This window comes from Choristoneura fumiferana, chromosome 17 (genome assembly GCF_025370935.1).
Source record: "Choristoneura fumiferana chromosome 17, NRCan_CFum_1, whole genome shotgun sequence".
Lineage (NCBI taxonomy): Eukaryota > Metazoa > Arthropoda > Insecta > Lepidoptera > Tortricidae > Choristoneura > Choristoneura fumiferana.
Window position 1 is genome coordinate 20,998,396 of NC_133488.1, and position 24,195 is coordinate 21,022,590.

At 37.0% G+C, this 24,195-nt stretch overlaps 1 pseudogene; it reads left to right on the forward strand.

Moving 5' to 3' along the window:
* Positions 1-10,130, forward strand: part of LOC141437240 (protein brunelleschi-like) — a 37,313-nt pseudogene extending 27,183 nt beyond the window's left edge.
* Positions 10,131-24,195: the final 14,065 nt, after the last annotated feature.

Consider the following 24,195-nt stretch of genomic DNA (forward strand, 5'->3'; position numbering starts at 1 on the left):
TTAAACCACATCGAAATACTCTTACGTTTTCAATTCAATGACATTCTTTATGAATTCAATTGCTTGCCGTTTGGTTTATGTACCGCGCCTTACGTATTTACAAAGATGTTAAAACCGGTTATGGAATTTTTAAGATCCCACGATCTTATTTCATGTATCTATCTCGATGATATTTTTTGTATTGGTAGAACTCGAAGCGAATGTGAAACCAATATAGTTTTTACAAAGCAAATCTTAGAATATTTGGGCCTAATAGTGAATACTGAAAAAAGCTGTTTTTTTCCAAAAACTGAGTGCAAATTTTTGGGATTTGTATTTGATTCAAAAAATATGCTTCTAAAATTACCAGATGAAAAGAGAACAAAAATCAAAGAAAAAATTACTTCTTTCTTAAAAATTAATAGATGTAAATTACGCGAGTTTGCTAGATTGATTGGTCTCTTGATTTCTGCCTGTCCCACCATACAATTTGCTTGGCAATATACTAAGTTGTTAGAACGTCATAAATACCTATCCTTACTTAAAGATCCTAGTTACGATTCAACAATCAAGGTTACTGCCGAAATCAAAAATGACCTAAATTGGTGGATCAAAAACATAGATAAGGGCTATAACCCTTTTAGATTAAATCAATTTGAAACCGAGATCTTCTCAGATGCATCAAATTCCGGTTGGGGAGCTTTTAATAACGGGAATAAAGCATATGGTTACTGGAAAGAACATGAAAAGCTTTGTCACATTAACGAATTGGAATTAAAAGCAGCTTTTTTAGCACTTAAAGTATTTGCAAACGATATGTCTTGCTGTGAAATACTGTTAAGAATCGACAATATAACTGCCATTTCCTGTATAAACAGAATGGGTAGCGTTCAATTTCGTCATTTGAATTCAATCACAAGAGACATTTGGCAATGGTGCAAAAGACGAAAAATCATAATTTTTGCGTCATACATTAACACTAAAGAGAATTATGAAGCCGATAAATTGTCACGTAAAAAGTTTTCTGACACAAAGTGGGAATTCGGTACACCTGAAGTCGATTTATTCGCCAGTCGCTGCAATGCCAAATGTCCTGTATTCGTTACTTGGAAAAGTGATCCCGATGCATGGAATGTTGATGCTTTTACTTTGTCTTGGGAAAAACTAAAATTCTACGCTTTTCCACCTTTTTCATTAATTCTAATAATGATTCAAAAGATAATTAACGATAAATCTGAGGGTATCGTAGTAGTCCCGTACTGGCCTACACAGCCGTGGTACCCTCTTTTTAAACGTCTGTGTCTCTGAGACTATAACTTTTAACCCATGCCCTAATTTGCTGAAATCTCCTTTCAGATCGACACACTCCCTTCACAGAACTCTGTCTCTAGTAGCCGCGAAATTATCCGGCAAACTTTATTAAGTAAGTTTTTATCTCCTAGATCTGTTGATATTATGTTATCGTCATTAGCTGTTAATACGTATAAACAGTACGATAGCTGTGTAAAAGCTTATATCAATTACTGTAATGCTCACTTCATGTTGTTATTCATTTTTTAACCCAGTTATTCGATAATGGGGCCAAATACGGAACTATTAATAGCCATAAATCTGCTTTGGCATTAGTATTAGGTAATAAACTTGATGATTATAGGGTAAAACGCTTTATGAAGGGAGTTTTTAAGTTGAGACCCACAACACCTAAATATAACTGGACTTGGAATCCAAGTACTGTGCTAGATTACTTAGCCACAAAATGGCCTAATGAAGATCTCAATTTAGAAACTCTTTCAAAAAAGACTATCACCTTGTTAGCCCTAGTAACGGCACATCGGGTTCAGACTTTTTCTCTGATAAAACTATGTAATGTTAACACTCTAAATGATTGTGATATTGTTATTAAGGTACCAGACTTAATTAAAACTTCTCGACCTCAATCATTGCAGCCGATTCTTAGGCTTCCATTGTTTAATGAACGCCCGGAAATTTGCCCAGCAAGGTGGTTAATTGTTTATATGACTAAAACTAGAACACTCCGCAGTTCAGATAATGATTTTTTATTTATAAGTCGCAAAAACCCTATAAAAAGTTTCTTCACAGACTTTAAGTAACTGGATAAAACAAACACTGCATAGTAGTGGTATAAACACATCAATTTTCACTGCACATAGTACGCGTCACGCGGCTACATCTGCAGCAAAAAAGCTGGGAATCAGTCTTGACGTAATACGTAAACTGCAGGGTGGAGTGATGCTTCGTGTGTTTTCGCCAAATTTTATAATAAGAAAATTATCTCTGATTGTAATCACTTTGGTCGATCTATTTTTCTGCTGATACAAATCTGTAAAGAATTAAATAAATTAATTGTTATTGTGTTTGCGAAATAATAAAAACAATAATAAATATTTATCAGTATATAATGTTTTACTTACCATATTATTGTTCCTTTTAGTCATAAAAGTCTTCTTGTAATACTTATTTCACATAACTGTCTCTGAACATCCTACACTATGTTAACGTTAAATCGCAAAGAATGAAGCTGTGAAAATAATTAGATGATCAAACGAACTTACCAAGTGAAGTTCGATCACAAATTATGTGAACAGCTTCATCGACGCGATTTATTATAACCCGCCCTGACACAAATTTCTTTGTAAGATCATTATACCCTACCCACTTTAGAAATGTGAAATAAGTCTTTGATACTACCACTGTAAACAAAATGAGCTCAAAATGGTAGATGCTCTGTAAGTCGTGCCGTTAGGGGATAGTTTTCTTTTTAAAATGATACCAGTATAAAAATTTTCAAAAATATTGTGCAATTTAATGCTTTAAGGAGAACCAACAGCTAAAAAACAATATATGTAGTAGGAATAGCAACACAGAGCCAATTACAGGATCCCACAGATAGCTATAGTTAACATGTTTATATTTACTATTATTATTATTCATACCATTATATTCTCTAATGTTTTAAAGGTATAATTTTAAAATTCAGCAATAATACATGTCATACATTAAAACATTAGAAAGTTAGAACTGTGACCCGTTACATAAAGTACCAGCTGACAGAAATGCGTTATGTCAAATAATAATATTCCTTTTGAATTTCAAACTTTCAATACAATTACCACATTAAATGTTATTACCAATAACGGTATGAAATTCAATAGTTCTGATTCTGACTAATAAGAATTATGTCAAATAATAATATTCCTTTTGAATTTCTACCTTTTGATACACTCACGGTACCACATTAAATGTTATAACCAATAACGGTATGAAATTCAATAGTTATGACTAATGAAATGAAAGGGGGCGAAAGAAAATTATGACTATTGGAATTATGACCAAAGATAATATGACGAGCAACAATTATGACAAACAACGGTATGGATAAACCAAATCGAAAGTTTAACGTTATGGGAGCCAATATAGACCCGCCGCCGATATGTCTACAGCCGGGCAAGAACCGGTTCACTTCGAGGGCCTCTTTTGCGCAATCCGAGCAATTTGCAAGGCACTTTATAGGCTCGAAAACGTGGCAATTCAAACAAACAGCTGCGTTCCGGCAACCCTTGCTAGGTGTTTTCCCAGGGACGGGACAGCGACCAAATGATAGTAGCTCCCAAGTATATGAAGGTGCGGGGCTTGCGAAATCTTATTACGGTTCCCGAAGCGAAGCTAAACGATGGAACCTGTCGTTTTATCAAAAGAGTATTATCCATTTAATATAAAGCTTGTCCCAGAAAAAAATGACGCTTATGTTTGCTGGGATTGTGTACCATTTTTCAGCCAAAAACTTTTGATATCTATGTCAAAATTTAGGCTGCTGCTTATTATTTCATCAAAAATGTCACATTCATAATTTTGTAACATGTCGTCGCCATTCAGGAAAAGTAACGAGAAAAAATATTGTACAAATATGTTAAATATCGAGGAGCTTCTGCGAAAAAAGTGGCATTGGAGTTAAAAACTTCATTGTGAATCGTATGAAGGGTGTTAGAACGGTTGATGGATACAGGCGGTATTCGACAGCAGCCTGGAAGTACCCCGTAAGACAGGGTTTGCTAACAAAACTATAGAGAAAAGCATCATTCTAGCGTTGAAAAAGAAGCTTGCCCTTTCCGTGAGGGATTTATCTAAAAAGTTCAATCCTCGAAATCCACAGTACAACGAGTAAAGAAAAATAAATCTATAAAGACCTTTTTCACTTCTCATGCTCTAAAAGTAGGTCAATATAGCCTTACGAGGCGGGAGTAAAGTGAGTACTTGAGTCCCTAGGGAGTAAAAGTAATTAATTTTTTAATTTACTTCGAGTGACTTACATAAACTCAAACAGCCAGTACTTGCTTAGTTTTTGGCATAATATAAGATTGTGTGTGGTGTGGACCATTTTCATGACGAAAATGTTACGTTCTTAGTCTACGTGGTCTTAGTTCTATGCTTTTTCCGCATAGAAGGTGGCGCCATTCTATTTATTCCAGTTTGTGTATGGACTTTTTCGCCGATGCGATTTTGTTATATCTGTGTCTGGTTGGAAAAAATACTTACCGCGAAAACTTTGAAATTGTTGTATAGCGTAAATCATAAACGATTAAAATAAATTGATTTTTCTCGCAATCGAAGTGAAAAATACAGTTTTCACCTCGAGACTAAAAGTCAATATAAACCCTCGGATAAATAGACACCCTCGTTAAAGCTCGGGTGGCTAACCACCTCGGGTATACTTTGGCTTATTTTAGTCCCTGGATAAAAAATATACTATTAACAGTCTAAAGTGCCTAATAGAAATGCGAAACGACCTGAGGCAAAATCCAGATCTAGAAAACTTTGCTCAAGATTGGCGAAAAAAGATACTGTGTAGTTATGGATGGCAAACTCGACATCAAATCATTGCCTGGATATCACTATTATTTGAGGACAGATAGAAAAACCTTCAGTGAAGAGTTTAAGGTGATGAAAGCGGGTAAATTTGCAAAGAAAGAAACGGGGCATACCATATTTTGCTAAAGGAACTACAAACGGTGATATATATCTACCGAATGTCTTATGAAACGATTGCTACCATTCATAAAGCTGCATAATAAACCAGTCCTGGTTTGGACTGACTTAGCAACAATGGCACTACACGAAAAAAGCAATAAAGTGGTATAATTCAAATAATACATATGTTCAAAAACACCAAAATCTTGTAAACTGCCCCGAGTGGCGTCCTATTGAAAAATATATAATAATAATGCCACCTTGGTTGATAACTTCCAATGCAAGTGGAATGAAGGTTCGAAATTGATAACCGATGCTGATGTACGAAACCTAATGGTACGTGTTAAAAGAAAATTTTGAAAAATTGAATAAATTTATCTTAAAATTAGCCTGTATCTATAATATAAAAGTGAACCGCCAGAACGGGAAAAACACGAGATAGAGCAGGATGGCGCTCTACAACACCATTTTGACACGTTTCTCTCAAACAACGCATTATTTCTCTGGAATTTTAAAGCAATTCGATTCTTTGACCTTGGGAATCGCGAAAAACTTGAGAAAATATGATATTGGGTGTGTACATTTTGTAAATTAATCAAAATAAAATGACTGGTTAGATCATTTCCCCAAAATCGTAATTTCCTTGTAGCAAAATTTCCGTTCGCAGATTTTCCTAAACGCTTTTTTTCCCAATATGCTTTTTTACTGAAGCTTATTTTCACAGTAGCGTTTTTTCCTATTCTTCATTTACACCAGCCGTATTTATTCCTTACATGATTTTTCCATTCGCAGATTTTCCCAATACACAATTTTACCACGCACAAATTATTTCTAAGGGCATTTATTCTACAATCGAAATTTTTCTTGTAGACCTCTTCTCCCACTTTTTTTACTCACGCCTAATTTCTCGTCCGACATTACTCGCTTCTGATTTTTCTTACACGTGTGTTCGGTGTTCCCTTGACTGGCCTAATAAGTTTTTGTCTATTTTCTGTTTGTCTAACAACTATTAGGTACTACAGTGAAAATAAACTAAAATTATGTGAAGTAAGGATTATGCAAAATGATTTTCACTTCGAAGTTTTCACTCAAATAAAAATTTGATAAAATGAGTAAAAACGAGCTATCTATTATCTATGCCAGTGTTGCCATTCAGGGAAAAAGAAATCTATTCATTATCCTGCATTGCAGTCTGTAAAGCTCTTTACCCATTCAATGCCGCGCGCCAGATTACCGATGGGCTTAGAGTCATGAAATTTGGTATGTAGATAGCTGGATGTCTGAAATAACACATAGGCTACTTTTATTCCAATATTCCCACGGGATAGTTGTTCTTAACACAACACCTCAATGAAGATTACGATATACATTTTGGGATTTCCTACGGGAATTTTGTAAAATCCCGGAACTTCAATCGTATCTACCAGATCGAATAGTTTACGCGTGCAAAATTTAGTATAGTTATAAATATTATAAACTTACCCTAAAATAAAACAATATAAGTATTAAAAAAAAATACTCATATTAGATGATATTGTAACGGATAACTCACGTTACAATATCATTTAATATGAGTGAGTCTCACGGTAGTTTCATGTTCAAAAAAATTACTATATTTGTAGCATTTCCTTTTACATTATAAGTGTCGTTTTTTTCTGGGACAAGCTTTAACTTAGCTTAAGCTGCCTCGACTCATGGCACTACAATACAAGTGGAAGCGCTGCCTCAAGCTGAGTAACGCCGGGCCATGAGGGAAGGTAAGGGGTTTGTCACCGCAGGCTAAGCTAAAATTTGACAGTGTTTTGGTGTGAATTAAGGCAAGGCGACGCACATCACCTTGATTCACAACGTACCTCGGCCTCTGCTCACAGTAAAGTGCCTCAAGCAGATTACGAAACTTTACAATACGAACAAGTATTGTATGTAATGTAAGGAATGACGTTTATAAGAGCGGCAGAAGCGGCAACGTTAAAACTACACAACACAAATAGGTAGTAGATAGTCAACGAATCACGGATATTTGTGGCATCAGTCGCATCGCTGCAAAACATCTCTTTGGATATCGGCGAGGACTTATGTAATCGCGCGGAGTCGCGTGCGAGCGTTCGCACTGTAACCAATGAACTTGAACTTCGAGTCAAGGTGCATTTCGCATCATCTCTGTTTATCAAAAACAACCAATACTTGTGAAGCTAGGAATAGTTTATGATTACGAGTTAGATATTAATTATATTTACATGTTTATCGCATCGAGATGCAGTTCCGACTTTCGGCCAGGATCTCTCAGACTATTTGTGTTCTAGAGCAGATGTCATTGATTGATCTAGTTAGCCTGGGCGATCAGCTGTTATTTTAGTTTCCGGGTTGGACCCGTTCGTGCGCAGGCGCCGGGCGGTGAGTCACCACTACCCTCTGGGAAATCCCGAGATGTCGCACCCAGACACAACACCGGTGCTGAGTGCGTCAATGTGTCCTAAATATATGCGGATCGGCTTACTCATTTAGCGGTCACTGTCGCCGATTAATAGCCAAAACTCTCGTGTTTTCAACTTAAATTGTAATCTTCCCTACTAATCTTAGCAACCAAATAACGCCGTAGGATATCGATTACCATCGTGACTAAGGTTAACCTATATCCTATCGCCCTTTCACCTTTGCCAAATTCCACCCTCCCTGCGTTAGCTCACGCGACTCAAGCCGAGGTGACCTTTCTGACGCATAATGATATCATCAAAATCTACTCCAACTTTTTTGACAAGGCGTCTGTAACATTATTTCTCGAATTTAATAGAAATAAACACGAATTATACTTATGGTGCTCGAAGAGTTTCGAGATTTCACACGCCCACAATTCTGCAGAAAACTTGCCCTTATCAAAGGTTACGTGGAGGTTTGGTAATGTTTTTCAAATACCACATACGCCCACGCGGTGTCTGGTGGCTGTGATAAGAATCGGGTTCGCGAGCACCGGGCGCCCCTCAGAACAATTTATAAAATAAAATAACTAACCTAACCATAAAAACTTTTATTGCTGACTGTACTTTTTGTTGACTGTACTTGCATTGTCACCCAAACCACATTTGCATACCAAATTTCAAGTCGATGCTATTAACCGTTGAAGAGTTCCGTCCTGCGGAGACGATCCTGGCTGGACTACCAGGATGTCCCTACCAGATTATTGCATTGTCACGCAATTTACATAAGTATACCAAATTTCAGGTCAATTCAACTACTGGAAGTCGGTCAAATTAACTTGCAAGATTTGATTACAGACAGACAGACAACGGGACAGGTGAAACTAAATAAAAGCTCGTAACAACAATACCGCAAATGTCGACTTGTTTCTTATGTAAAAGAGACATTTAAATACAAAATTAAGATAAATAATAGGGTGCTGGAGATGATGATTTTCGATTCTACTTTATTACCTGACTGCGAAGAAGGAGGGTTATGTGTTTGACCCGTATATGTGTCTATTCCTATGTCCTCTCGTAACTACTCAACGGCTGAACCGATTTTGATAAATGATACGTCATTGGATTCTTCCTGATGACGCTAGTGACATTGGGTACAAGAAATTCTTGGAACATCAAAATGGCGGATTTTTGACGCTAAATTGTGAGTTTTCAAAAAATATTTCTTATTCAAATCTGTCGAGTAGGGTATCAAATGAAAGCTAATAATTGGCCCATTCTAAATATATATGGGTTGTAATAGTTTTAATCTGCCATTTTCACAGAAATATCAAAAGTGTGAAATAAAACAATAAATTTAAAAAATCAAAAACCCTAAAAGAAGAAAACAAGTCTAGTGGGCTAGAACTCTGTTAAGTAGCTAACTTAAAGTTCAACAGTCGGGACCCATTCAAATCGTTACCAGGTCAAAAATTCTTAGTACCTAATGGGTCCCGACTGTTGAACTTTACTTGCTACTTAACAGAGTTCTACCCACTAGACTAGTTTTCTTCTTTTTGTATTTTTTAAGACTGGCGGGTTTTTGATTTTTTAAATTTATTGTTTTTTATGAAAGATGATTGTATCTGATGATGCGGCGAAAATTATACAATATTAAGGGGCTGTTTTTATTTGTTTTGTTCGAATAGACGGAGACGGCATCACATTTAACCGTCCGTTAACACTAATCAATGGATGGTGAAACAGCCCCTAAGCATTCAAACTTGATCAATGTATCTTCCGTCCGGTTGCACTTTTTTTGTCTTAAATCACCGCACCGCAATGACACATGTATACCTTCGTGTTGTCTATTTGTATCTAATAATATTGTTGTGTCTTGTGTTATGAAGACATGTATTTTCTTTCTTTCTATCTTTTCGAATAAGACATTGGGTTGAAGACATTTCAAATATAACTCAAGATACTTCCTCACATAATAGGACCTCACTCAGGGTAAAGCAGTACCTAGCTAATCTGGATTGAATTGAAAATTTGGGTATAGTATCTTTTCTAGGCTGCCTGAAGCCTGAAGTTAATAAATAATTCTCGGTACGGTATACGGTGTAGATTCAATGTGTGTGTTGTTTAGCAAGAAATGTTCAAGTTTCAAATGAAATAGCTACCATTCGTTTTAGAGAGAGCGTGTCTCGCAAAACATCTATTTCAATAAATTAACAAAAGTGTCCGATAGAACTCGCTGTATCCTGTACCAAAATATATTTTGCAAGATATTTTGAACAATTGCTAATATATTTATAATATTAATTAATGCAGAATATGTTATTTAAATTTATTTTTAAAACACCTTTTCATTTGTAGACCTGACTCGTCGGGCTCTATCCATGCCATTAAATAGAATGAAGTTTTAGTCTCGCGCATACTGTGTCTACAAACACGTCATAATGTGTATCATAACAAGTTTAAAAGATAATACACATATAGGTATGCTCGTACTTAGTTCTGTCTTTTTCTCCTTTATTTTAAGGTAACGCTTGCAAATACCAATTACGAAACATTTACTGAGTTGATAGAGTAAATACCTTATCTGTTTTGGTCCGCTCTTTTCGCTGTAAATACTGAAGTAATGATGGTGACTGTTTACCTTTAGCGACAACTGCCGGCGCCGTGACCGTGGTCGGCGTGAGCGGCATGCTGCAGGCGGTACCCGGCACTCTTCAGACAACGATGGCGCTGCTACACATTGCTACTTAACCTAACTTTACCACAATTAAACCGGCAAACTTTCGATCAAAGTCAATCAAAGTTCAAGAAAAGTTCTGAATCATTTTCAATACTAGTTCATATCGAACGTCGATTAGATAACGAACAGGACTGCACACAAGAATTTATTGCACAACGAATCCCTCAAAGCTTTCCAACAAACATGGGTCGTTAATCATTTGGTGAGCCGCGGGCTCCGGCGCGTCTGTGGGAGCAGGCTGTCCTCGCGGCGCTCCGAAGCCGACTGGCCAACGTCAGGGTGCAGGGTGCAGGGCGGGGCGGCATCGCCGGGGCAGGAAGCACAGCCTCCGACCAATAACAATTATTGTAAGAGGGTTGTTGCTATTTTAAGAGTTAGGCGTGCACGTAACCGGTTGCATGGGATCAGCAGAGCGCAGCGGTGCGAGCTATCCGCGACGTCTATTTACGTCTGTTGCAGTTCCTCTAGTTTCGCAAGGAGCAAGTTTAACGTTGTTTGAACTAGATTGCCGTCGAGTGCCGTCGCTTTGAGGTTGCTTCGGCGGTCGTAACTCTAATTAAACTTCTGAGAGCTTCCTGAGAGCGCGAACCGGACGGACTCTGGGACGGTAAACGCCATTAGTGTCGTTTAAAGTTTATGTTGTCTTAAGACTTTTGGCAACAGAGACACAAGAGTGGAAGAGTGATTACAAGAAATGCAACAAAATAAAACTAATTTATTCCCTATTGCAATATAAGAAAAAATACATCTAATGTCATTTTATTCCAACTCAACACTCACGTCACCTCCCTAATTACGATTAAAATGTAAAAGTTGGCACAATTTTCAATGTCCTGCATCAAAATCAATGTTTGAAAACATTTACAAATTCGACCATTTATTCTAATATAAAAAATGGGTATTACAAGTATCACATTTCTTTATTCCATTCATTCACAGGGTTGTCAGTGTACCTATTTTTTTAATTTGTCGCTTTTTTCCACTGCCAACTTAGATAGGCAGACTCATCGCCCTGATTAAAAATCGCTTCGATATTTATGGGCGCCACGACACAAGCGGACACGGCATAATATTGGAGTAAAGTAAAATATAAATAGTCTATTATAACCGCAGAAGCCATAACAACCACCAAGCCGATCGACTCGACAATACCTGACTGCTGCTGGTCGAGACTTCGCAAATGTCATATACATAATCATAATAACGCTCGCTTATTGATAGACGCCACATTAACTGATCATCATAAAAAGTAACATTAAAAAAATATAGTATCCACACCAAAGTGCGTTAATGTTAGGACCAAAACGTTGGGGTGAAAGGCGAATGGGTTCCAGCTGAAACACAGCGCTGAAGTGTACATCACGTGAGCCTCTGCCAGCATGCCAGCAGGACATAAAGTTGGTACAATGCGTTGCGTTTGCGAGGCAACCAAAAAAATACAGATAGAAAGCTGCAATGTACTGCTACCCACACGTGTCGAAACGATTACTCCCACGAAGTACCTATTAGTGTAAATCTATAAAGCGAATACGGAAAACGAGTGTAGGTACGCGGCCAGCCTACGATAGGGTTAATATAACTGAAAAGAATATAAACATGACATACTTGAACCTTCGTTTGTATTGGTATTGTATAGTTGACCAACGACAAACGGCTTAAAACGTCAAAGACTATTTCCACTTAAGAGTCATTCTGACGCCTTATTGTTGTTCTCGATATTACAAAACGTTTTAAATAATGGTAAATCACTTACTCGGGAACTATACCAGGTACAGCAAAGGCTATTCACGCTACACGTTGAAAAGCTGACCATGTGAGATGGAACAACAGAAGCGATGCCATAGCATCCAAACTCGGCCTCTGCCCTACGGTACCTAGAGCAAAATATTAAGCTTGAAAAACATCCACATCAAATTTATAGGCCCAAAATACGGCTAGCCTTTTAGTCTAAGATGACACAAAAAAAAATGGAAAAACTTTAAAGTAATTCAATTGTGTTTATTTGTATACACGTTGTTTATACAAAGGCCTTTTCATAATAAAGGAGCTTTCTAATTGCTTTGTAATTAACTTTGTCCTCCAAAGCCTTCCTACTTTAAGACCAATTAAGATATCAAGTTAGGTAGTCCGTAAAAAGCGCTTCTGCTATAGGTCGTCGTCTCATAGAGATAAGCACTCTGTAATTAGATTACCTACCTATTGGCAGGGCAGTTGTTAATCTAAAAGTTATGGTGATAATGATGATGATGTCGTCCATGGCAACGGTGACTACTTATTTTCTAATTAGTGAAGCTTTCGCGACATGCTTTAGTGTGGCTAATGAAGTCAGTCAACTTTGGATGTGAAACGATAATACGAGCACAGCGCACAGAAGTTAGGGACAGTGGGGCTACTACGAAATTCGAAAATCGAAGTTCGTGTGGTCCGGGCCCTCTGACACTTATACTATTTAATACGAGAGTCAGAGGGACAGTACGACACGAATTTCGATTTTCGAATTTCGGAGTAGGCCCTCAGTTCGCATCGAGAACGTCGCATATTTCGTTCACAAAACGTCAATGACTACACAATTAACTATTTTTTTCATTATTAAATGCTGCGTCACGTCTCGTGTGAACTAACCCTTACAGTGAAAAAAAAAAGACATATATTAACTGGTTTACTATCGTCTAGTCTAGAACATTTCATTTGAAAAGCAATAATTTATACAGCTTGTATTTTTGATACTACCTCAAACTTTAAGGGTAGTTAGTGAAGGCGCTAATTATCACATTTTATTATGTTTTAGTAAAAAGATTAGATTTCTTATTTTCCATAAACTTAAAATTAATTAGCACGCAATACGTGATACTACTTTGTTTTTGTTCAGAACGTCGCACTTGTTGACGTGACAGCTGTCACAAAACGCTTCTCTCTCTTATCAAATTATTTTACGCATTATACATTGCTGCTCGAAAATATTTCAAAAATAATTACGCTCTGGTAGTTAATTCTTTTAAGTAGCCTGTATAGTGTCCCACTGCTGGGCAAAAGCCTCCAGCCGACAGTTAATTCTAAATTAAAAAAATTGTTTTGATATCGGTTCACACTTAAATCTTCGTCTAGTTACAGTTTGAGGTATATCATTTTATATTATGCTTAACGTCGTTCGCTATCTCGGGTTTTCCACGAAATAATTGTTTACGATCTTAGACCAAAACATATCGTCAAATATTGACTAACATCGTTAATTTTACTATTTGCGTTCAAAACCGTAAGGCTACATTTAATCAAGCATTTTCGACATAACTAATTGTACTTTGAAACCAATTATTTAACAATGCATGGGGTAGGTATAACTCGTATCATAGAAGTTGGCTTGAATAAGAGACAGTACGATGACAGTAACTCTCGTATTTAGTAGCTGACCTGCATCGCAGCCACCCGGCCGCCCCGGGCCGGGTTTCAGGGCATCCTGTAGAGGGGGTGGCTGAACTAGTTCACCAACCGAGGACACCCTATATTACCTACAATATACATCACATTAGTGCGCCTGAAAGGCATACAAGCGTTTTAATTAGCAACGGAAAATTATAAATAACTAGTAGCTCGTAGACAATGGAGTTGAATAAAGTTGACGTATTTAACATATATCCGATTTCAGCTAAGAACGATTGTTTTTTCCTTGTTTTTTGATGCAGTAGGTACGTTTTTTTAAATGATTACTGACTTCATTTGATACAAGTAAACCACAAATATCGCAATTAGTTTCGTTTTACTTAGGCTTAGTACCAACAACTCTAACAATATGTTCTTTTGCAGAAACCAAAACTAATATTTCGTCACTACTTTGAAAAAAGCTGGTATCTCAAAGTCAATGATCTTTCCGAGTGAACTTAATGTACATTGTTTTAAGGGTCAAATTAGTTGACGTATTGATTTGAGATACGAGATTTTTTTAAAGTAGTAACGATTTGCATGTTTAATAATGTATCCGAGTAAGAAGGCACCGCGATCAAAACAATAAACAAAATGGTTTAGGAAGTATCAGATAAGGTCATATACCTACCTATATAGACCCAAGATAGATGGGCACAATACATGAGCAGGTTATACAATATGTAAAAGGATAATGCACGTAAAATCTTGTCTGTTTCAGATAATCAACGAGACAGCGATGGCAGCCTTTTATCGACTTATTGCGCGACGCTTCTAAGGGCTGACAGGCTGCAGAAGTTATTTCATGTTTACTCTAACCTATGTTACAAAGGGGTAAGGGACACAGCGACAAAGCTTGTCGCGGTTACTCGTGCTAACCAAACCATCCTGGCGTGAACAATGAGAACGGACATGACAGCGGCGCCAGCGTCGGTGCTACGCAAGAGTGACATGCTTTGCATAATCCAAGAAGGATTACAATAAGGTAAGGTCAACCGGAAAATATTGGTGTCGTCGACACACAGAGACTTAGTCATAGTAGCGAAAATACAAACTGAGACATGGATGCACAGAAAAACCAGAAAAAGAGACCAGCGCTGGGAATCGAACCCAGGTCCTCAGCAATCCGTGCTGCGTGCTATAATTCCTACACCACCGCTGGACAGGAATCTAGACACGAATTAATTTCCTATGCATACATATCTCAGGTTGCTTATTTCTACTACGCTACTTATGCAGCAGCACTAGCGCCATCTATGTTTGTTTGTATTTTCGATATGGTTTCACTGGATGCCCGTAAAAGTAACTAATTTGGAGTTGAAATAAAAAATACAAAAAAGAGTCCAAAAAAACCAATCATAATTAGTCATAGTAGATTGCATAATAATTTACTTTTAATGTAATACTTAGAAAATGTGAAATGTAGAGCGGGGCAAGTTAGCAAATTTTAAGAGGCATAAATATTTACAAAAAACACGAGATTGTATAAGATACTAAACACTTTCAGTTGTGTCTTCCTTCATAAATGGTTACCACAAAATCGGTATTGATTTATACAATGCTTGTTGCATTATAGTCGCATATAGAAGTCGGGGTTCCGAAAGGTTGCGGTAAACCGGTTGCATAGAACTGCGCCGGCACAGCGCTATTAACATGTCTGCAACATAGTTGCAAATGCGCTAAACAACGCTCTAATGTAGAAACATTTATAACCTAAAGAAAAGGTGTTATCTTTTAGTACGCCGGCTACGTTTTTAAGTGTCTTTTTCCACTCATATATATCTTCGTCGGTTAAACCTAAGTACAAATTCTGTAAAATGGCATAGTAGGTAACATCGTATTCCCGTATCTGAAGCCCGGCTGTCACCGGGCGCTCCAGGCTCCGGGGCTGTCAAGGGCTCCATCACGGCAGTTATCTAATTACCGTTTGCGCTAAAACACACCGGATAATGAAATATGAGCCCCAGAGTGCTTCCGAGAAACCCCACCCCGCAGCGTAGGCGTGTGTTGACAAACCGTGTTGCCGACTCTATTTCTAGCCTGGCCCCGCCCATCGCCCCTCTGCCCGCGCCCGCACCCCCGAAGCGCCCTTGACCTTCCGTATCCAAACAACCGCAGTCACAACAACCGGGGACTCCGATAATTGCTCGGAGCTTGTTTATCTTGTCATCGGCTTTGCGTAATGAGGCGTCCCGCGCTGTGCAGCGGCCGCGCCGCCGCGCGCATGGATGCAATCACAGTACCTTCCTCATTACCGGTAACAATCTTGACATTATTCATACCAACCTTTCAAAGATCCGTTTTGTAGGTTTATCGTAAGTCTTGCTTGGGCATGGAGTGAGGAACGGTTGGCCACCAAAATAAAAAAAATATTCACACAGTTTTGTTTATTGTGTAATATGCAATCATTTATTCACATCGTTATTTGACGAACGGAAACGTCAGTAACAGAACGATTATTACCTTAACGGAACATATCTAGATTCAACACACAACATCTTTTTCTAGACATACACAATTCCGTGCAGTGCATGTTCAATATTTTCCTGTTAAACAAACTTAACCTCTTATGTTTGTTTGCGGTCCGTTGCCCTTTAGTTGCTGCTCGAGGAGGTAAAGCAGCTCCCAAACATCGAATCAGCTTGTTAAGTTGCCTAAGTTACTATTTTCCTCATAAAACGACATGCACGGTCCAGCTAGACATAGAGAACATTTTATTCTATGTCGTGAAAAAACTATACTTAAGAAACAAAACGAAGTCCCCTTGGTCAAAGCAAAATGTTAATGCCTATTGTACTGCGCACGATTTTATCAGTCCGTTCGTCAGGAGTCTTTCCAAATTCTTCTTTATTTATTTAGGTGCTGATTCACGTCGACGTCCTTCTTTTCAATAATGTAGCGAACGATTCTGCAACTAAAGTAGAATCCTGACGTTTGCTGTTACGCCCAAGATGATTAATTTATCGAGTGGCTATACAACTTTCACGAGCATTAAGAAACTTGATTTAAAATTTAACGATAAATTGGACAGCACGAGAAATTGTTAGATATGACGACACAACGTTAAGATAATGTCCAAACGGACGAAGAACTTGCGGTTACTACTTATAGCTCTGCAGTTATGTACCTTATAGCTAACATGCATAGCAGCCAGAGTGTAAATATATGCTCGCCATTAATTAGCGTGCATTGGTGCACATTACAGAATAGTTAACGGTTACTTCGGCCAGGCAATATTGAACAAACTGGTTAAACTTAGTTTAGTTTAGTTTATTTATTCATTCAATACATCATTACATTATAATTTACATAAATGTCAGTTAAATAATTTGTATTGAAATCGTCAAAGGTAAGATTAGTAATAACTATAAAAAAAAAAAATCTAAGCATGTCATCATGTGAATGAAAACAATTAAAATAAGACTGACACATTGAAATTCATTAAAAAAGAATAATGGCCAAAATGTCAAGAATATGTAAAAATTAATACATTAGGCAATAATTCAGTAACAATTTAAATGTCAATGTAAAAACCATAAAATAAAAACAAGAAATGATAATAACAATTTAAACGATAAAATTAAAATTTCAGATTTATAAATTAATTTACCGAATAAAACGCTTTTTCCAACAAAAGGACTTTTACTTATTTCAGCTTATCATATTTGTTAATCAGGAACGGATGATAAGATAATAACCTACACAATACAATGCAAATTCAAGAAGGACTGCATTCAGCCCGGAGCCCCGGACATGGTATTTGAACTGATACATATTGGGACCTATCTAAGTCCCTAATCTACATTATCGAAAACTTTTACAACGCTTACTGCAAAATACTGGAAAGAATAGTACCTACATTGTGCATTTAAGGGCAACACACACAGAAGCGTGCGCGGGTCGGGTCGTGTCCGCCGCGTGAGCCGCGCGGTTCGTTGTATTCACACAGAGAGCGGGTCGGACCCGCGACGGGCCCGCGGCGGCTATCAATGTTGCCAGTTTAGTGACTTAGTCCCTAGAAGTGACGACTTTTGCTTAAATCTTAGCGACCGCAAAAAAGTTTTGACGACAGAAATGGTTTAGGTATCTGGCGACTTTTGGAGTACAAATTAAAACAGTTCTAGAACCAATAATAGATACGACATTTTTGTCAACTCGACACAGAATTATACAGTGCCGCGAGATATATGTGGAAAACGACAAACGCGCTTGCGCACCAAGGTCAAACTTTATTTACTTACTTAATTAAATCCAATTTATGTAATGATGGGCGATGGATGAAATTTTTAAAAGTGGCTGATTTTTTTTTATAGACAGGAATAAGCTTATACTAGTCAATGGAAAAATAACAGATTTTTCTGTAGTACCTACCAATTAATTAAAAAATAAAATAAATAAATTTTATTCTCGCCTAAATGAACTAGCTACTGCGCATGAATACGGTTTTTAGGGTTCCGTAGCCAAAATGGCAAAAACGGAACCCTTATAGTTTCGCCATGTCTGTCTGTCTGTCAGTCTGTCTGTCCGTCCGCGGCTTTGCTCAGGGACTATCAATGCTTCAAAGCTGTAATTTTACATAGATATACTTATTATGAAAACTATCCCAACAAAATGGTACAATGAAAATATAAAAAAATTTTTTTTTTGGGTACCTCCCATAGAAAAAAAACCCTTACTTAGTAAGGGTTTTTTTTTCTCATCCAACCCTATAGTGTAGGGTCTTTTAAATTAAAAGCATTAGGGGGTTACTAAGACGATTTTTCGATTCAGTATTTTTTTTGCGAAATATTCAAATTTATAGTAAACATTTTCATTAAAAACGAGTTTTAGGGGTTTTTAACTTAAGCTTTAGGGATAAATATTTTTGAGAGTTGGTAACACTGCGCACGACCCGCGTCCGCGCCCGCGTTCTGTGTGAAGGCGTCCATATACCGCCATGCAAATACGCCCGTCGCGGGCCCGCGCACGACCCGCGCCCGCTCTCTGTGTGTGTTGCCCTTAACTGCTTACTCCGGCGCGGACGCTTAGGGTTGTCGACGTCTATTTTAGATTTATTACCTACCAACAAATAATTGTAGTACGAAAGTTAACTTAAAATTGTCTAATGTCTGTGTCTAGACAAACCAGACAGATTCTATGCCGTTATATTATTAAACTAAATTTAAAAATATTATTTATGAATTCGCCGTAATGGTGATGGCGACTGTAAACATACTACTCATGTTTACCTACACAGAATACTATAACTATATGGTTTATAGGTAGGTAGGTATCTATTTTTTTTGTGTCCTTGCACTACACCTACTACCTAATACAAAAAATACGTAAGTACGAGTACCTACGCGAATGTAAAAGGTGATCATCTCGCGAAGCGAGCGCAAGACGAACGAGCTAAAATCGAAACGTGTGGCACCGATGGCAGCGCAGCCTTGACTAAAGAAAACTTAATCCTCCTTAAATTATCAGTGTGCGCGTGCGGCGGGTGCGTGCGTACCGGCAGGCATCCGTCACTCGTCCATATCTACAGCGATAAACACCTACAGCGCGTGACAACTTGAGATTGTCTAAGCAGTGGGGGCTGCCGCGCGCCTGCGAGCACACGCGTGACGCGACAATGAGGGCTATCGTTTTTTGTCTCACTAGATGGCGCACTGTTGCGTGAGGTTTTTAAGTATGGCTTTCAAAGTCTGTTATTACGGGCGTAAAGACAAAGTTTAGATTAAAACTTATTTAATACACCTTAAAACCGTACCATAAAAATATCGAGCATGCCACAGTGTTGCATAGTCCCCGTTTTGTTCGGAAAAAAGGGAGGAAAAAGGTTTCCGAAAGACAAGACTGTCTCAAAACACAGACATTCATTGCCCCGGAACGCATATTTGCCATAATTAATTTCAGATATTGCAAAATATTCACATAATTATTCTAATTATAAATAAACCCGCGTAGCTCACCCAAAAACTATGAGATTTGACATTTCGGAGACCTCACGCTACACTAGCGCCTCTAGTGGCGAATTCATACGCGATAGCCCTCATTGCTAAGTTTCGTTCGATCCTTACCTAAATATCTGTGATAAAGTGTGCTATTCCTTGTGAGATCAGTAGGTATATACACTGCACTGCACCATTTGTAACAATGGCGAATCGTAATACTATTAACTGTTGCGTGGACGGATGTCGAAATAAACAAAAGAAACAAAAGAAAGAACTTGAAGTTATCTTTTTTTACATTACCAAAATAAGTCTTTTGAAGTCGGTTAATAAATAATATTTTTAAACGTTGAGTTGGATTGTTTTATTTTGATTTTCTGACAAAACCTTACGAAAGGCAGCACTGTAGGCTATTAAAACGGTGGTTTTCTGCAAGATCACAGGAGTGCAACTTCTGTACGTAGTAGTATTATTTATTCTGTGGTACCAGCGCCAACCGGCGCGCATACATTTTAAGCCGCGCGATGTACTTTGTTCGTAGTGAGCCTACTTGTTCTCTTTTACTATGATAATGCGGCCCATGCGAACGACGCTGGTCTTCCTTTGGTACCATCAGGACTACATACATTTTACAAAAAATAAATAAAACAACCAACACTGAAACTGAAACACTTCAAAATAATCAATTTGCTTAATTGACAAAATAAACAAAATACACGTCCAATATATTACTGTTAATATAACTGATAAAATAATTAGATTTTTTTATGACACAAGGATTAGATTTTTTTATGCATCGGTCATTGGCTGTTATGAATTAAGTTATAACTCATTACACAACTATAAAGTTTCTCAATATTGAAAATGTGAAACATAGAAAAAAAAATGTCGTGCTTACTTTTCAAAGTGATAGTCTAAATATAAATCTAACATCGGTTCGGAAAAACCACTTTTTAACAGTTTTGCAATTTAATACCTTTAAACGAGCAATTCTTTTGTATATATATCGCTCATCCAGTAGAATAATGAAATGACATAACTATTAACAAGAATACCTACAAGTTTTTGATTTTAAATTTAGGGTTTGATATCTTCACTTTTTTATGTAGTCGTCACAAAGCAATTGTGTCGATGTTCTGTTGGATGAGCAATATATAATATATAATCAGAATCTTGAAAACGGCTCCAACGATTTTAATGAAATTTCTCTGGGAAAACGCTTAAATATTATCGAGCTTTAGCACCCCAGTTGCCCAGGTACTATTATTTAATGACTTACAATACAAATATTTAACACAATTACATTTTGTTTCGTATAACAAAAATGTAGCATTTCTAAAAATATTCTCTTACATATCGGTACTGAACCCTCGGTGCGCGAGACCGACTCGACTAGAGACTTCATAGTTGTGCAATTTATTTCATAACATTCAAGTAGTAAGTAGGTACACCTATTTTTACATTATTCGTTATTCTGTGATATTATTTTATCACATTGGAAGTCTCAAAATAGCTAATCCTAAATCTAATTTTCGTTGAAATCGCTAGAGGCGTTTGCGAGACCATCGTATTAGGCTCATTTAATAAAATAGAATTACCATAAGTAGAGTCCTCGAGTACTCGATATGACTTGACACCTTGAAATATCATTCAGTATGATATTTTTGCGTTTTAAAAAAGAAAATTATACCTTTAAGTCGGGATCCGAAGTTTTCATAGCACAGTAAGACTAATAGATGAGGTAAGAATAATTGAATTTTAATATCAACTCTGTAACTCGTTTTCAGCACTTGAATATTTAAAGTATTCATCTTACCGCGCTGTGAAAAAATTAGACCCTTCTTATCTTAGTCTTGTTTATCGTATTTTGAACTACTTACGTTATAATTATAACCTACAAGCGTTTACCCGCGGCTTCACACGCGTGAACCATTAGATACAGCAATTGAATTGAAATTCCGGGATTTTATTAAATTCTCGTGGGAATTCCCTAAAATTACATCGTGGTTTTCATTGACGTTAAATTAAAACATTCATGCCAAATTTCATGACTCTTAACCCAGCGGTTATTAGTTCCAGATTTTATCCCTATCCCGTGGGAACATCGTAATAAATAGTAGCTTATATGTGTTATTCCAGACGTCCAGCATACCAAATGTATACATACCAAATTTCATAACTCTATCCCAGCGGTTGTTATTTAGAGATTTAATCCCTATTCCGTGGGAATATATTCCGCGTTTCAGCGTGAAGAAGTAACAAACATACTCACTCACTCACTCACAAACTTCCACATTTATAATATTAGTAGGATTGCCTTGATATTCCACAACCTTCGTGATTAATTTGGACCTCCGCCAAGTAACGTTCAAATTAAACAATTATTGTAATTTTATTTCAAACAGTCGCGACTTGTGTGATTTTATTGCTGGCTATCTGTTTGACGGACGTTCGGCGTTGCGTCACCTCGTGAGGCTACTGGGTAAACGCCAAAGGGCACCTTTACTCAAGGGCCTCTAAGCCAGTTGAGAAATTAATGTAAATTTACCGACAACTTGGTGTTTCATTCATGTAATTTGTTCAATTCAGTTAACTGGCAGATCGACCTCTACAGTACGATAACATGACGACGACAATGGCACTGAGACAGCTATTCACCTTGATGCTCAGAATAAGGCTTTGACTTAACTAATATTAGTCCAATGAATATGGATTGGAGATTGAATATGGAGATGGACGGACGAACAGCAAAGTGATCCTATAACGGTTCCATTTTTTCCTTATGAGCTACAGAACCCTAAAAAACATTTGTTCCGGCGCTTTTGAAATTTCGGCCTTGAAAATATGGGGATGAAAGTTCTAAAGGAATTCCAAACAAATTACTATAAGTTTATTATTTATCGGAAAGTGTAGCTATGTTTAGTAAAAATGCCGTCTTAATTATAATCCCACCCTCCTAAAGGACGTAAGTACGGACGTAGTCTTTAAGATCTTTTTTTAAGGAAACAGATATCCTAACCCTGCCGTCGCTTTATGTTTTTGAAATAATCATGTATGTTAGGAAGAACATATGTGATTTTCCCACTATAACGTCGATAAGCCAAAGGCTACTAGAAACACAGGGAAGCTTAAAGTTCCATCTTACAGACTGGCTAAAACAAAAAGTCTTTTCTGGGAAATTGCATACGTTTTTATAATAAAATTCCAAAAAATATTATAAATGAAACGGATACAAAATTCAGATATATTGTCAAGAAGACATTAATATCAAAGGCGTATTATAAAGTTAATGATTATATCATGGACAGGGATATTTGGAAATAATTCCGATCCGCATTAGCGATCCCTTCAAATAGCGAACCTACTGTGTTAAAAATAAAGTTGTGTTAAATACTTGTGATGTATACATATCATTTAATAATATTGTAAATAAATCTGTTTGAAAAAAAAAAAATATATACCTCGTTGAGTTTCTTGCCGGATTCTTCTCAGCAGAGGTTTTTCCGAACCGGTGGTAGATTTTTTTTGACATTCATAAGTGCTTGTTATAGCCTAAATTGAATAAAGATATTTTGACTTTGACTTTGACTTTGTAAGGTGTCAAGACACTATGAAGAATTAAGTACTTAGTCCTTTTATGTTGGCAGGGTAGTATACACGTCGCATTGCTAAAATGTGGCTTCCCGCAAAATATTTATGTTTTACCAAAGATCATGGATGGATGGATGGATGGATGGATGGAATCAAGAACAAAAAAAAATAGTTTATATATATATATATATATATATATAGCAATGTTTTCCGTAGAAGTTTGTATGTGCTATTATTGGCAAAATAGGTATCCTAAATAAATTAAATACTTCCCAAAGTTAAAGCAGACGAAGTCGCGGGCAAAAGCTAGTTAAATGATAAATCTTTACAATAGTTTATCTTATTTACCAGTAGCTCCATTTACCTGTACTTAACTTGGGAGTTGTACCTACTCTTTACTGAGTATATTTAAAGGAGGAGTTAATTAATGAAAGGCTAAAGAACAAAGCTTTTTGAAACATTGACGATATAGACATAAATTAAACAAATGACAAGTAAAATATAATAAATAAAAAATAAAAAAATATCACGTGACAATTCACACTAACTGACCTAGTCCCAAAGTAAGCTTAGCGAAGCTTGTGTTATGGTACTAAGCAACGGATAAATATAATTATATAGATAAATACATACTTAAATACATATTAAACACCCAAGACCCGAGAACAAACATTCGTATTTTCTATACAAATATCTGCCCCGACACGGGAATCGAACCCGGGACCTCAAGTTTCGTAGTCAGGTTCTCTAACCACTAGGCCATCCTGGTCGTCTGAATAATACATAGTACATACTTTAAAAAATTCGCTTGGTGTCATTCGGTAGAGCAAGCCATCTAGCCCTATATCCCAGCTAAAAACACAGTCAACGATTTTAAACACAACACTGTAGCAGGTATCAATAGGTAGGTAATTATTAATTAATAAAGTTTAGTATGCCTAATTATCAGGTCAAAAATAGTTAGCTATAATAATTACTTCTACTAAAAACAAGCAGAATCGTGAATTGCTTACTCCTATTTTTTTCCATAATTACTTTATTGACTTAAAAATATACAAACCACTAGCCGTACCCGCGACTTCGTCCTCGTATAATTCGGTTATCACCATCTCGCGGGAACTATGCAATTTTCCGG